The 13,487-nt window shown below is 44.4% G+C and overlaps 1 long non-coding RNA gene across 1 annotated transcript in view; it reads right to left on the reverse strand.

The window, feature by feature from the left end:
- Positions 1-5,660: 5,660 nt before the first annotated feature.
- Positions 5,661-13,487, reverse strand: part of LOC130259274 (uncharacterized) — a 68,237-nt gene continuing 60,410 nt past the window's right edge. Inside the window, exon 3 of the long non-coding RNA XR_008841605.1 lies at positions 5,661-7,013. This is a non-coding gene — a long non-coding RNA (uncharacterized LOC130259274). The remainder of the gene's footprint in view (positions 7,014-13,487) is intronic.

Below are 13,487 nucleotides of genomic sequence, written 5' to 3' on the forward strand. Positions count from 1 at the left end.
AACGACTGCAGGAACGGGAGGCTCGAGAGGAAACGCAAACTTCCTGGTCAAAATGCCAGCAGATAAGAAATTCAGCGGGAGTCCCCGGGCTGCGCTGGAGGGGTGAGGATGCCAGCTCTGCATTCAGATGAGGTGAGAGCACTGGTGTCATCAGAAACGTGTCCCACACCTGAGGCAGCCTGAGAAGAAGAGGTTGCTCACAAAGATCTTCTCTGACACATGGCTGTGACAAAATACCTGTGGATTTTTATTCCTTCTGTGATGCAAGTTAGCCAACAACTTTTAAAAATTAACCTATTTGTAGGTTAGAAGATATCAAAGAATTCTACATTTTCTTCCTCTGGTATCTCCCATTTGTAGCTGCCATTTATATGGACTGGGCTGCTGCCCTTCAGGCACCAAATCAATGGTTACTGTTTTTACTGTTGGGAAAACCTCACTGGAGCTTTATTTTTAAAATTCTAATTTATTCAGACTGGATGGGCAGCCTTAAGTCTTCAAGTAAGAAGGTTTAGCAGTCCAGGTTTTTCCTTTACAGGATTAAACTCTGGAAAAATTCAAACCTGCTTGGTGTATCCACCAAACTAGTCACAAATATGAGTCAACAACAGGACAGAAATATTTATCAGCAAGTGTATAGGTATGGGGGTTATGAAAACATGGGGCATGGGGTCCCACACTGGCTTTTAGTTCAAGAGTAATTCATGGCTGCAGAGAGAAGCCAAACTGCTCTGCATCTCTCCTGCCTCTCCTCTCCCTGACTCACTTCAAGGTCACCCCAAGAGCCAAAGCAAAGGGATGAGCACCCATGTTCCTCCACACCCAAAGCATCTGGTGGGATGTGTTCCTCTGCAGGTACAAACTAGAAGGATCTACACAGAAACAAGCTATTAAAAAGCATCCATTTGTGCCAACTTATGTCCAGATTCACACATCCTTTGGTTGTGCTTAGAGGACCCTCCTTGTCTGCCTTGGCCTTTGTGCCAAGAGAGGCAACTTTGGGGCATTTAAAAGTGTTTTTGGCAGAAAAGGACACTCAGAGCACTGGAAGAATGTCAGGGTTTGTCAAGTTTGAATGTCCTCTCTGCTGTAACTGGAATTGTGCCCCTGCCTGCTTTTCAGTCCTACCACACAAGAAGGCTCTGCTCACTCTAGACATTATTTTAGGGTGTGTAGTTAAATATCCCACTGCTGAAATTTGCACTTACAGTTCAGGGAGCAAGGAACCATGCACGAACCAGACCTTTTTCCTGCTGCAGTTCTCTTACTCTGCCTATCCTAAGGAAGACACAGTTTCCTGCATTGTAATTTCTTTCCCTTTCAGGGCAAAATCAACCCTAAATTGGTCTGCACTGAACAATTGAGTACAGCCTGATCTGTGAACCCTGCATCAGAAATACTCTGTACTGCAGCTGAGAACAGTTCAGGAGAGCTGATTCCCTGCTCCTCAGAATGCATTTTACCATCTGGATCCAGCTGACATTAAAAGGAGTCCAGCCCCTGATACATTTTAGAAGCTGGATCTTTTAGAACTGTCTGAGTAAAGCAGCTGGATCTGGAGAGAATGGGGAATTCTCTTGTAGAATGAGGCTGGTTTGAGCCTCTATCCAGTTTTTTTAACATCTGAATGGGTGCTGCATGTATGACAAACACTTCCAGTGCTGGTTTTCCCCTTTTGACATCTGGTAACTTGCATGAAATAAACCCTAATTTTTTCTGCTAATTGAGTTCATGTAATAAATTTTAGTTAAAATGGAATTCCTTCAGGGAAATGAATGGAGTTACCCACATGGCTGAGTCCCAGGAGAAAATATTTTTTACATGTGAATAGCATTTTCTGACAGTCTGCAGTGGTGCATTCTCTTGGCAGAAGTCCTTCCATAAATCACCAACTACAGAGTGTAAAAAAATGAATGTTGGTGTGTTACCATGAGATTCCTGGCAAAACTACATGTGAGAGAGTTAATTCATGTGCCTTGGCAGCTACCTAGTAATATAGAATGAAAGATAGGTTCACAAGGGCCCTCAGGAACTTCAGAGGGACAAATGGTGCTCTGATCACTGCAAAGCTACTTAAGGATAAGGAAAAAAAATTGTCAGCAAGTTTCTGTAAGCCAGAAATACACTCCAAGAAAATCTGAAACATTTCTGTAACCTCATCCTGCCAGAGTGTGAAGGATTCAGATTCAAGCCTGAATGCCCCAAAACACAGAAGAGTGAATTTGATCTCAAAGCAACTTCAGGGCTGTGGAAAGAGACACACAACACAAAGAAAAAGAAACCAAATGATCCTTCCTCCCTTCTGCTCATAGTTGGAGAGCAGGAATTATGATCATCAAACAGAAGGCAAATAGTTTCTTACATCCACTGACAAACATGTGGTCACTCAACAACTCATCAGACCTCTGGGCCTTCAAGCAGTAAAACACCATACAAACCTTTTTTTTTTATTTTTTGACAATGTATTCACAGTCATGAATGTGATACATGGTGGAAAATGCATTCACAGTGACACCAAGGGCTTGCAGAGCAGCATGCCTTGAAGCATCAATACTGTGACACTAATCCTACCTTGCAATGACTGTGAGAACACCTTTTTTGTAATTTCTGTGTCCCAGCCAGAGGCAGAAGGCAGTGTCAGAAGGACTCTTCAGACCCTCCAGAGGGCTGGCTTTGCCCTCAGGCTGAGCCAAGCCCAGGAGATCAGCTCTGTGCACGCTGTTCCCCACAGCTGCAGAGCTGCCCTGCTTTCCCCAGCCTCCTTTCTGCCACCAAGGAGCTCCATCACAGTTAGGGATGAGGGATCTGCAGCTCTGCAGCAGCACAGCATGCCAGATGTGAGCAGCATTGTTGGGGAGAGATGGGAGCACAAGGCTCTGGCTCCAGCAGCAGTTGGCTGCCCATATGGTGGTGGCACACACCCCATGCTGATGGATGCTCAGCAGATGCTCTTCAAGAGCTGAATAATGCAAAAAGTGCTGGTGTGAGCAATAGATAGCCCTCATGGTCCAGGCTCTGCTCACAGCCAGCAAATGCAGTAAATTGCAGAGAGAAAGGGATGCAGGTTTAAAAAAAAAAAAGAATTGTCTTAAAAACCCTAGGCCAGTTCATCTTTCAGTGTGTTAGAAAAATAGTTCCAGGTGCTGCTGAAGAGAAGATTTTACTTTATTTACAAGGCCCTGCACCTTCATAAAAAATATTTATTTGGAAGAAATTTCTTACTTAAATTTAATGAGTCCTTGGCCATCAAGAATTTGTCTACTTTATTGGGACTGTATTAAAGACACCCATGCATGTGTGCTCACAAAGTGCTTATAGACTCTCTGAAAACTCTGGGTCCCTCAAGACCAGGAGCCTCCACTGGAGTGAATGGAATTTCTCAGTTCATCTGCAGTGCTCAGATGGGTGCAGACAACTATTGGAATCTGGATCTTTCTAGGATAATGCCAGACTTATTTTTATTGTCATGGTTAAAGAAAGATAACCTCTCTGCTCATATCAACACTTTAGAGCATCTTCAGTGGCAGAAATTAGGTCAGGCATAGCAAAACTGCTGGTAGTTGAGGTGAGAAAAAAGATCAATAAGGTTACCTGATATGGAGACAGCACAGCCAGCAGCAATCACAATATTAGCACAATATGCATCAAAATCCACTCATATGTGGGAGTCACAAGGAATGGAAACAAACACTAAAACCCACGCACAAGACATAAGCTGTGATTCATGGGATGAGAGAGGAATGCAATTTTCAGAAGAAACACCACTGAAAACAAAACAATCCAAAGGAAAATGCATTAGGTATGAGCCCATTTGAAGGGAAAAGGCATCAGAGCTGCCAACACTGCCCTGTACCTCCTCCATTTTGATACCACAAGCAGCTGCAGGGAAATAAAAGTTAGAACTTAATATCCAAGGTCATTAGTGCTCTCAGTAATAGATTACCCCTGAAAACATGTTAAAGAAGAAAATTGTTTTAAATATAAAATTGGAATAAGCCAAAATTAGCCCATAAACTTGAAATTAAAAAAAAAAAAAATTCTATGCATTGCTAACACTTGTTAAAAAGAGCAAAAACTGCAAGGGCTTTAATGCTTAATATGAATTAACTCAGTCTGTGTATTATACAGCCAAAGCCACAGAAATGGCCATCCAAATTGATTCCTGAGCTGCTAGGCCTGCAGCAGATTTGCAAATGATAATGCATATATTAATAGATACTTTCACTAATCTCACTAATGACCAATTTTAACGAGAAATTTGGATTTGTAGATGAACAGAAACATTCCCGTCCCATCATTTGTACATGTGCAAAGAATTCCACATCCCAGCCAGAGAGTGAGCCAGCCACCCCCAGACTCATCTCTGCAAACCCAGGGCAGCAAAAGGGTCACCCCCTGCCCTCCTGGAGCCAGCCCTCCTCAGGCACCTTCAAGATTTATGTCTTGCAAAATGCTGCTTGGCTCGGGAAAATGCATCCCTGTCAGATTTTAGGGCTGGGTGACAAATGGAGTGGGCTTGTGGAGCTGCTGGGGAAGAAATCACACACAAACCAAGCAACAGCCCAAAGAGCAGCAGCCCCTGAATGACACTCAGGGAGCTGTGAGGACCCAGCAGAGTGTCCTGCTCCTCACAGGGACCATCCCTGAGCCATGGGGACACAGCAGAGTGCCCTGCTCCTCACAGGGACCATCCCTGAGCCCTGGGGACCCAGCAGAGTGTCCTGCTCCTCACAGGGACCATCCCTGAGCTGTGGGACACAGCAGAGTGTCCTGCTCCTCACAGGGACCATCCCTGAGCCCTGGGGACACAGCAGAGTGTCCTGCTTCTCACAGGGACCATCCCTGAGCCCTGGGGACACAGCAGAGTGTCCTGCTCCTCACAGGGACCATCCCTGAGCCATGGGGACCCAGCAGAGTGTCCTGCTCCTCACAGGGACCATCCCTGAGCCCTGGGGACACAGCAGAGTGTCCTGCTCCTCACAGGGACCATCCCTGAGCTGTGGGACCCAGCAGTGTCCTGCTCCTCACAGGGACCATCCCTGAGCCCTGGGGACACAGCAGAGTGTCCTGCTCCTCACAGGGACCATCCCTGAGCCATGGGGACCCAGCAGAGTGTCCTGCTCCTCACAGGGACCATCCCTGAGCTGTGGGACCCAGCAGAGTGTCCTGCTCCTCACAGGGACCATCCCTGAGCTGTGGGACCCAGCAGAGTGTCCTGCTCCTCACAGCGACCATCCCTGAGCCATGGGGACCCAGCAGAGTGTCCTGCTCCTCACACATGCTGGGATGCTGCAGCAGCTGGACTCTGCCTTTCCACCTTCCTCCCTGGGGGAAAGAACCACCAGGTGTGGCTTTGTCTGGGTTTTTGGGCTGCACAGTGAGGGATGGGCTGTGTCAGGACAGGCTGCTCAGCCCCTGGCTGCTCCAGCTGGAGTTCAGACCCTTCTGCACCAGCAGGTGAGGAGCACAACCCTGGAAACCCACCTGAGCAGGGCAAAGCTCTCAGAACTGCTCTGGGGACTTCTGAAAAGAGCCACAGAGTGATCCTGCAGGCATTCCCTTGATTCCTACAGGGAACTGTAAAAAAACCCAAACCAAACCACTTCCAGTGTCCAAGCCTGGCTTTGCCAGTAACCATACAGCCAGAAAAATATCCTGGCTGTTGTCCTTTCCTACCATTTTTGGTCTGATCTTCCAGCACCACAAAGGTTCTGGGTGAATGGAAAAATGATTTCATTAACTTTAACTCTGGAGGCTTAAAGGTTTTATTTTTCCCTAAATTTAATTTATCAGCTTACCAGTGAACACATGCAGAGACTCATTATCTCTGCCTCTGGCTTCAAAAGGCTCTGGGGGTTCCTTGGATCCATTCAAAACCTCTCCCACTTTCAAGTGCCACCAAACATTATTCACTAACAGTAACATGAATCTCCAGACACAGTCTGTGTCATCTCTGTGGCCACCAAATTGTTGCTTCCTTTCTCTTCCCATCCTCTATTCCTCTTTTCAGTATTTTTTTTTATGTCTTTGCTTTCACATTTCTTCTGACTAGGATGTTTTTATGCCCAGCATAATTTGGCACATATTTGAATAATTATGCCTTCTTGGACATTCAATAAACTATCCTTGAAAATGTCCAGTATTTACCCTATTAGTGTGATTTGTCAGGAGTCCTGGTGTCCAGGATGGCAAGTTTTGAGAAGAAAGCACTTAGATAGAGTTATAGAATAATTTATGTAGGAAGGGACAGCAAGAGGTCATCTGATCTGACCTTTCACTCAAAACAGGGTCAAAAAGGGGTTAGCAGGCTCATGCCTGTGCTGTGTGCATCAAGGAAAGGTTCAGATTATGAATGCCTAGAGCTCCAACACTGTAACTCCTCTTGTCCCTCATGAGGAAGTTCAGTATTTCCCTTTCCAGTGGAAAGCTATCCTGACTTTAGAAACTAAACATGTAGCATGGCTTGAAGTGACACATGGGGAGCTTTCCTCCCCATCTTTTGTGGATACCTGCTCAAGGAGCATCCAGCAGCCTGCCCTCCTTCACTGGAGAAAATTTAACCCAGTGTTGAAGGTCAGATGTGAACTGGAGGAAATCTGCCCAGAGTTCATTGTTCTAGGGTATAAAATAACCTGCCATTGCCTTTTGCTCACGTTATACTCACACAAAAATTTTTTTTTTTTTATTTTTTTATTTTTTTATTGCTTAAGCATCTATCTGCACTTCTGTTTTTCAAATCCAAGTGCACACACTATTCTTCAAGTTATTTAGACACTAGCATCACCCTGCAGATAGCCAAAGCTGTGTTTTTACATCTCCATTTGTGTTTGACTTTCTCACAATCCCAGTGTCTAGTTTTAAGTGCCAGTGGAGCCAGCTGCCCAGCAGGTTTTCACATAAATGCAGACCATGGTGCAAGCTTTCAGCACAGAGCCACGTGGGAAGGACCTGCTGCAGGGAACTGGTGGGGTCTCCTCTCTTCATTCTTCCCACATCCACCCCAGATATCATTCCTGTAACATGAGGCATAAACAATAAATCAGCACAGAACTTAGGCTTGACATCTGTGCCATCTTGTTTTATGTATTACCCTGAGACACTTTCAGCTAATTTCAGTTTTATGAAAAAAATTTTAAAAGTCTTTAGAGGCTTCATATATTGATCTGTTCACTTACATGCATATTGTCTTTTTAGTAGGCTGTGGTCTTGCTTTTTCCCTTCCCTGTGAAACAGGTCAGTAAATAATTTCCCTTTAAGAGCAGAGCTAGTGAGGTTTATTTTCTCCACACCCCCAGCACGATCCCAGTTTACCCAAGTGGGACAGTGGCACATGCACTCGTGCATGCAGAGGATGACCTGGGGACACACACCATGCAAACTCTACAGAGCAGCTCATGTGCACAAGCAAAGAAATCTCCCTCTATCACAATCTTCAGCGGTTTTGGGTGCTCTTGGGCTCCAGAGAAACCATCCTGCTGCTTTCTGAGGCTGCTGCCCCCACCACAGCTGGGGATCCCCTGGGAAAGGGTCTTGTACCTTGTTCTCAGGCACTGGACATGAATGTGGGGCTGCCTGGGACTGCACCATGCTAAAGGTGCTTGTTGGTGCTGCAAGGGCCTGGGTTCTTTCCTGTTTTCTGCATGGCCACCCATTTTCCCAGACCAGCACCATGACAGATATTTGATCATAGAGTATCTTTCAGTGCAAGCAATTTCTATAAAGATGAAAGATATTTGTAATAAACTGCTTCAAGAGTAAATATTGAAAATCAGAAGGGATAACAAGCAGAGTCTAGATGCAAGGTTACACATGAGAAAGTTCAAGCTGTACTGGCTCCTTTTGCTGCAAAGTAGACTAGAGAAGATTTAGATAAGGGTGACTCTTCATGGGACCAGTACCAGAGTCAAAGGTGTGTAATAGAAAAGAATATTTTGGCCTAAAAGACACCACAGAGTCTGCACTCCAATACTGTTAGAATTGTAACCTGAATGATAAAAATGATCTGAAAAATAACTATAACAAATATCATGAATGAGATCAGAGGAGATGCTCTGTGCTGGAAGATCTGACAGAATCGGATGGATGCCAAAACCCCTCTAAAATAATCCATAACAGGAAACCAGGCAGGGTGTAGGTAGCCCTGGAGAGGCTCTAGCAGACGTCTGTTCAATGAATTCTGTTGCACAGATGTTTCTTTGTAGTTCTCAAAAACCTTTAAGGCTCCTGGTCAGTAAGGAAGTTTGGAAAAGATTCAAACTTCAGCTCTGCAGTGTCAGCATGAATTCCTGTCTGTGCTAACTAAAGCACAGTGCTAGCAAAAAAAGCAGTTCTGTAAAACAATGGCATGAAATCCTACCTTCATTCTCCCTGTATGGTTTCCAGATCAAGCACTTAATCCCCTCCCCAAAAGTTTCCTCCTGTAAGTCCCTTAGTGGTGCCAGTGCAGATGACCCAGTTGCCTGGGAGCTGTTTACAGCAACACTGGAGACCCAAAGCCTGATTCATGGGAAAGCAACAGAAACTTTCAAGTGAAAAATACTCATAAGAAGGGTGAAGAGAGGACAAGGATTGAATGATTAGCTACAAGGAGTCCTTAGTTCTGGAAAGACCTTAGAGCCCAGACTGGCCTTTACAGCTGTCTGACTCAATGGGATATAACATTTGCACCAAGGTCTGGCTGCTGGCTCAGCTCATTTAAACCAGACTGAAAAGAAGAGCTGAAATCTTGCATGCTCAGGGGAGGCTGGTAATGTCTGTACAAAAAAATTAAACTTGGTTTAAAAAACAAACAAACCTAAACCTCCAAATTGCCAGCAGCACTGGAGGTATAACTGCACCTTGTCATTCCTGCTGCAAATTGTTTGATTTAGGATGCTACCATGCATTTGTCTCACCAAATGCTCTCCTTGGCCACACATACAATTTTCATTTGCTTTTGTATAAGTGGTGTTTGTATGTCAGAGCCACTGCTTCCCAGCTGAGCACTACATCAGAGCTAAAAAAAATGACACCCTGAGATGGGAGCTGAGGGACCCACAGTGCCCTGGATCAGCTCAGTCCTCTCCCAAATGACAGCAAGGCCACATTGTGGGGACAGAGGCATGCAAGGAACGTCACATCTTGCCACTGAGATAATGCAAGTCCACACAGTGGTGCATCTTCACGTGAATTCACACTGTACAGCAAGATTCATTAAATAAGGAGCCAGTTAGCAGTAATGCATAATCTGCATTATGAAATCATGAGCCCTGACCACCTACCAAATGTGCTACTTCGACTTAAGTAAACTGAATTAAAGGCAAAATTAATGCACCTGCAAAGAAACAATGAATATTCAAACACAGACAGCAAACTGTCTGAGTGAGGAAAAGCTCAGAGGGATGCCTATGATGGCAATAAAAATCACATAAAATTTGCAAACCCAAAACATTATCCCTCCCCTCCTTTCCCAACCAGATTCTTCTTGAAGATATTATATATAAATAACTGTGCCTTGCAAGCCAACAGATACAGGAATGGTCTTCAGGACATTTTACAGTCTTTTAGAATCTTAATCTATTCTTCACTTTAGAGATGCCAAATAGTGTTTACCAACATACAGTTACCTAACAATTGCCTTACCTAGTGAGTAAATCAATACAACATCTAATTGCAATTTTTTGCTTATATTACAAGTAGTTAACAGAAACTGTTTGGAAAAGGCAAAAGCACATCCAGAAATGCATACAAAGCAGAGACATTCAGCAGGCCTGGAAGAGGAGATCAGACATGCAAGAAGAGGGCAGGCATTTGAAGTCAGAGATTTATATTGGATCAATTATTCCCAACTCCCTTTGACTATCTCAAATGGCAGAGGAATGCAGCCAAGTAATGGACAAAGGTTTCTTAAAATTCAAAGTCGGTCTTGATTTGAGTCTTATTTAGAATTTTTATATCCCAGCACAATCCCTGTTATGTTGCAAGACTTCACAATTAGCAGCTTGCAAATGGAGATAAGACCTGTCTCCACCAACACGCTCATGTGCTGGTGTGGTGTGGGGAGTGAGACAGTATTTTAGTTGAGTTCTTTGCTTCATGAAAATCCAAACTGCAGTGAAATAGCAAAGCAGAATGAAATGGTACCGATTTCTGGGCTCCCATTGCACACAGCAAGCATTGGAGGCCAAGAGGTTACCACGGTTTGGGGAGCTGGGAATGCAGCAAACAGAATTTCCACTGTCTTCACAAGAAGCACTAGTCAAGTGGGGTTTAGAGCTAATTTGATTTCCACCCATTAAAATTATATGTTCCACACAGAAGAGTCATAAAGGGCCCATAAAAGTAAGAGCACTTGCACACTGAATAACTTTGGCTGAGGGTGAGGAGCAGCAGGCACAGGGGCAGCACAGGAGCCCTCCCAGCCTGTGCCTGTGGGGTGTGCAGGCTCCCCAAAAATCTCCCTTGCTCCAGAGCCTCAGGTGAGCCCAGCAAAGCAGCAGAGAACAGGACACAAAAAGCAGAGGTGCTTGCCCTGTCCCCAGAGCTGGCTGATCACACAGGGCAGGCTGGGCTCAGAAATGGCAGCAGGGGCACACTGCTGAAAAGCAGCTGTCCCAGCACCGTGTCCTCAGGTGGTGTAAATCTGCTCAGCTGCATCGAGCCGTGCTAATTTACACCAGCTGAGGGATGGACCAAAGGCATTTATTAGGGCTGCAGTGTATTTAAGAACAAGCAAAGATCAATAGTCCAACAAATATTCATTTCACATCACTGCTTTTCAGAAGAGAGGTCAAATGGATCCTTACGCGTTTTTTTTTTTTTCTCTAAAATTTCAAGCAGAGAAAGTTGGTAATTAAATCCCCTTTGAAGGAAGCAGTGGCAATGAAGAGAGGCAAGAGCTGGTACTGCACAGAAGCTGCAGTTCTGGCTCACAGGTGACATTAAGGGCTCTGAGAGAGCATGACTTATCCCCTGAACTGTCTGCTGGGAAGCCTGGCATCTCATCAGTGACAGGCCACTGGCAAGGAGTGCAACAAATGAACAGCTCAGCATGCAGGTCCCAAAATGAACCAAACTGAACTCTGGACATGTAGAAATCAGTACCTTTCCCTGGTTATTTTTCATTTTAATGCACGTGAATTCAGTGAGCTTTGTATTGGTATTGCTCTCTGCCTGCCTATAAGGAAGAAATATAAGTGGCATCACAGGGAAAAATATTTTCCAGAGATTTTCATCCTAATTATGCAAACCCAAGACAACGTTAAGATTTTAATGAAATTTCCAAGTGTATTGACATTTTCAAATATTACATGACAAGCCTGACTTTGGAAAGGGATACAGTGATTCCTGGGAAGAGAGTACACACAGCCTACAGCTGAGCAATCATGCCAGACCTTGGGACAATTTGTATCAACAATCTGCCCCATCCCAACGACACAAGGAGTTATTTCATCAAAATGCCTCCCTTAGTGAAGGAGAAAGAGAAGGAAGAGCACCATATGTTGGGTATAGAAATCAGGGGTGTCAGTGATGGTAAGCTCCTGAAGCTATAATGAACATAAAAATGAAAATTTTAGGTCAGGCTGCATTCCAAAATATGGAATATTATTTGTCTTGCAGGTTAATTTAAAATTCATCTCAGCACATCACCACCAGACTGCTGTGGTTTACTGTGTTGATCTGTTCTCTCCATCCTCTTCAGAGCAGAGCCTGGGCAGCTCTGCTCACAGTCTACAGCAGGGAAAAAAAAAAAGCCATAGGGCTTTAAATTTTTAAGTTGGTGTTTTGAAAATACTGCTGTATGCATTAGGCTTCTCCTGTTTCAGGGGCCCTTCCTGGAGAGCCTTCCAACAGGAATATCATTTACATCAGCAAGGCTTTTTGGCAGTTTTTCTTTTTTTCCTTTTTATAACCATGTTGCAGTGAGACATCAGTTTAGGCAGCCTGCTCTGCAATAAAACTGACAACAGGTTTATTCTCCTGCTCCCCATGGGACCCATAGGAATTTTAGAAAAGAAAGCAGGAGGGAAGGAACAGCAAAAACATGTGTGTATGATCTGCTCTGTCCCAGCACACCAATTCTGCTGTTTCCAGAGTGATTCTATTCCAATGTTTTTCTTATGTTTCATTAGATATTTATCCATTTGAATTGCTTTGCAAAGGCAATATACCCAGAGCAGAGGTATTAGGATGTCCTATCAACTTCAGAGCTGCCAGGATTTTACCTTTGGGGTCAAACTGCCCATTGTGCTGCTCTTGTCAAAGCCATGGAACCCTGCAAAGCACCAGGGCCCTGGCACACTTCTGCCAGAGGGTCCCCCAAAAAGTACGGAAAAGATTTCTAAAAGAAAAGCAAATGAAGCTCAGGCTTTTCAGATCATTGTGGAAGAAACTATTATCTCAGAAGGAAGTTTCTGAGCCCTGCCCTGGCTGCTGTGCCTGAGGTCACACAAGTTCTGTTTCTGCTCCTCTCTCGGGAGGCACTGGGAGCAAAGACTTATTTTTTGCACTGGGTGAACAAATGCTAATTTTTTTGATGACAGAAGGTTGGTCTTCCCTTCCTCACCATCAGATAAATGACTGGAACACCAAAGCATGCAAAGATAGTTCGGGCTCCCATTTAACCCTATTTTAACCCTTTATTATTCCCCAACAGACAGTGGTGAAAAGAGCAGTGAGCACAACACCCAAGAGGCACAAAGCTGAACCAGCAGGCTGGGAAGGTCTCATGGCCTGGAGCCAGGGGGTTGCATCTCACAGATGAGCTGCCTGTGGTGCACACCAGCATGCTTGGAATGGACATGCTGATAGATGAGAAATTCCATCTAGATTTAATGGATTTAGTCCCAACAGACTAGGACATAATTAAATCTTTAAGAAAGGATTAATCCATCTTTACTACCCTGTATTTATCATCTCTAAACACTCACAGACAGTGTGTGTGTGTGTGTTGGGGGGTAGAGACATATATTTATTTAGAGAAAAATATTGTTTTATTAGCAGGAGCCATTTGCAGATTTGCTGAGGCTCCAAAGTTTGTGTCTCAGGGTCGACTCCATCAATTCCAGTTGCAAACAGAGGCTGTGCCCAGATGATGGCGCCTGCAAATCACAGATCCCTTGGAAATAATCATTAGGTAACTCATTCTGGCGGGTTACACAGTGTGGGCTTTAGGGTTTCTTGCAGAGGAAAATAGAAGTCTTATTGTATTGCAACCCCTCAACCACCAAACCCCCAAACATTGCAACCCCTGCCTTCCTGTCCCCAGAAACCATGGACTGTGTTATGGTGTTGTGTTAAATTAGCTTTTACAGCTGCCTTCCATTTGGGGAGTTACAGCACCAGAATTAGATATAAGAAAATACAAAGGGTTTGGACTAAAGATTCTTCACCCCATGGGAAATGCATAATTCAAGGTATTTGTAAATGTGTTTGTGATGTGCTGAAAAGCTGAACTGGAACAAAATAAATAAAGCCAAGCAACCAGACCTGAGAATCCCAATCTTTGA

This window comes from Oenanthe melanoleuca, chromosome 14, assembly GCF_029582105.1.
Source record: "Oenanthe melanoleuca isolate GR-GAL-2019-014 chromosome 14, OMel1.0, whole genome shotgun sequence".
Classification (NCBI taxonomy): Eukaryota; Metazoa; Chordata; class Aves; order Passeriformes; family Muscicapidae; genus Oenanthe; species Oenanthe melanoleuca.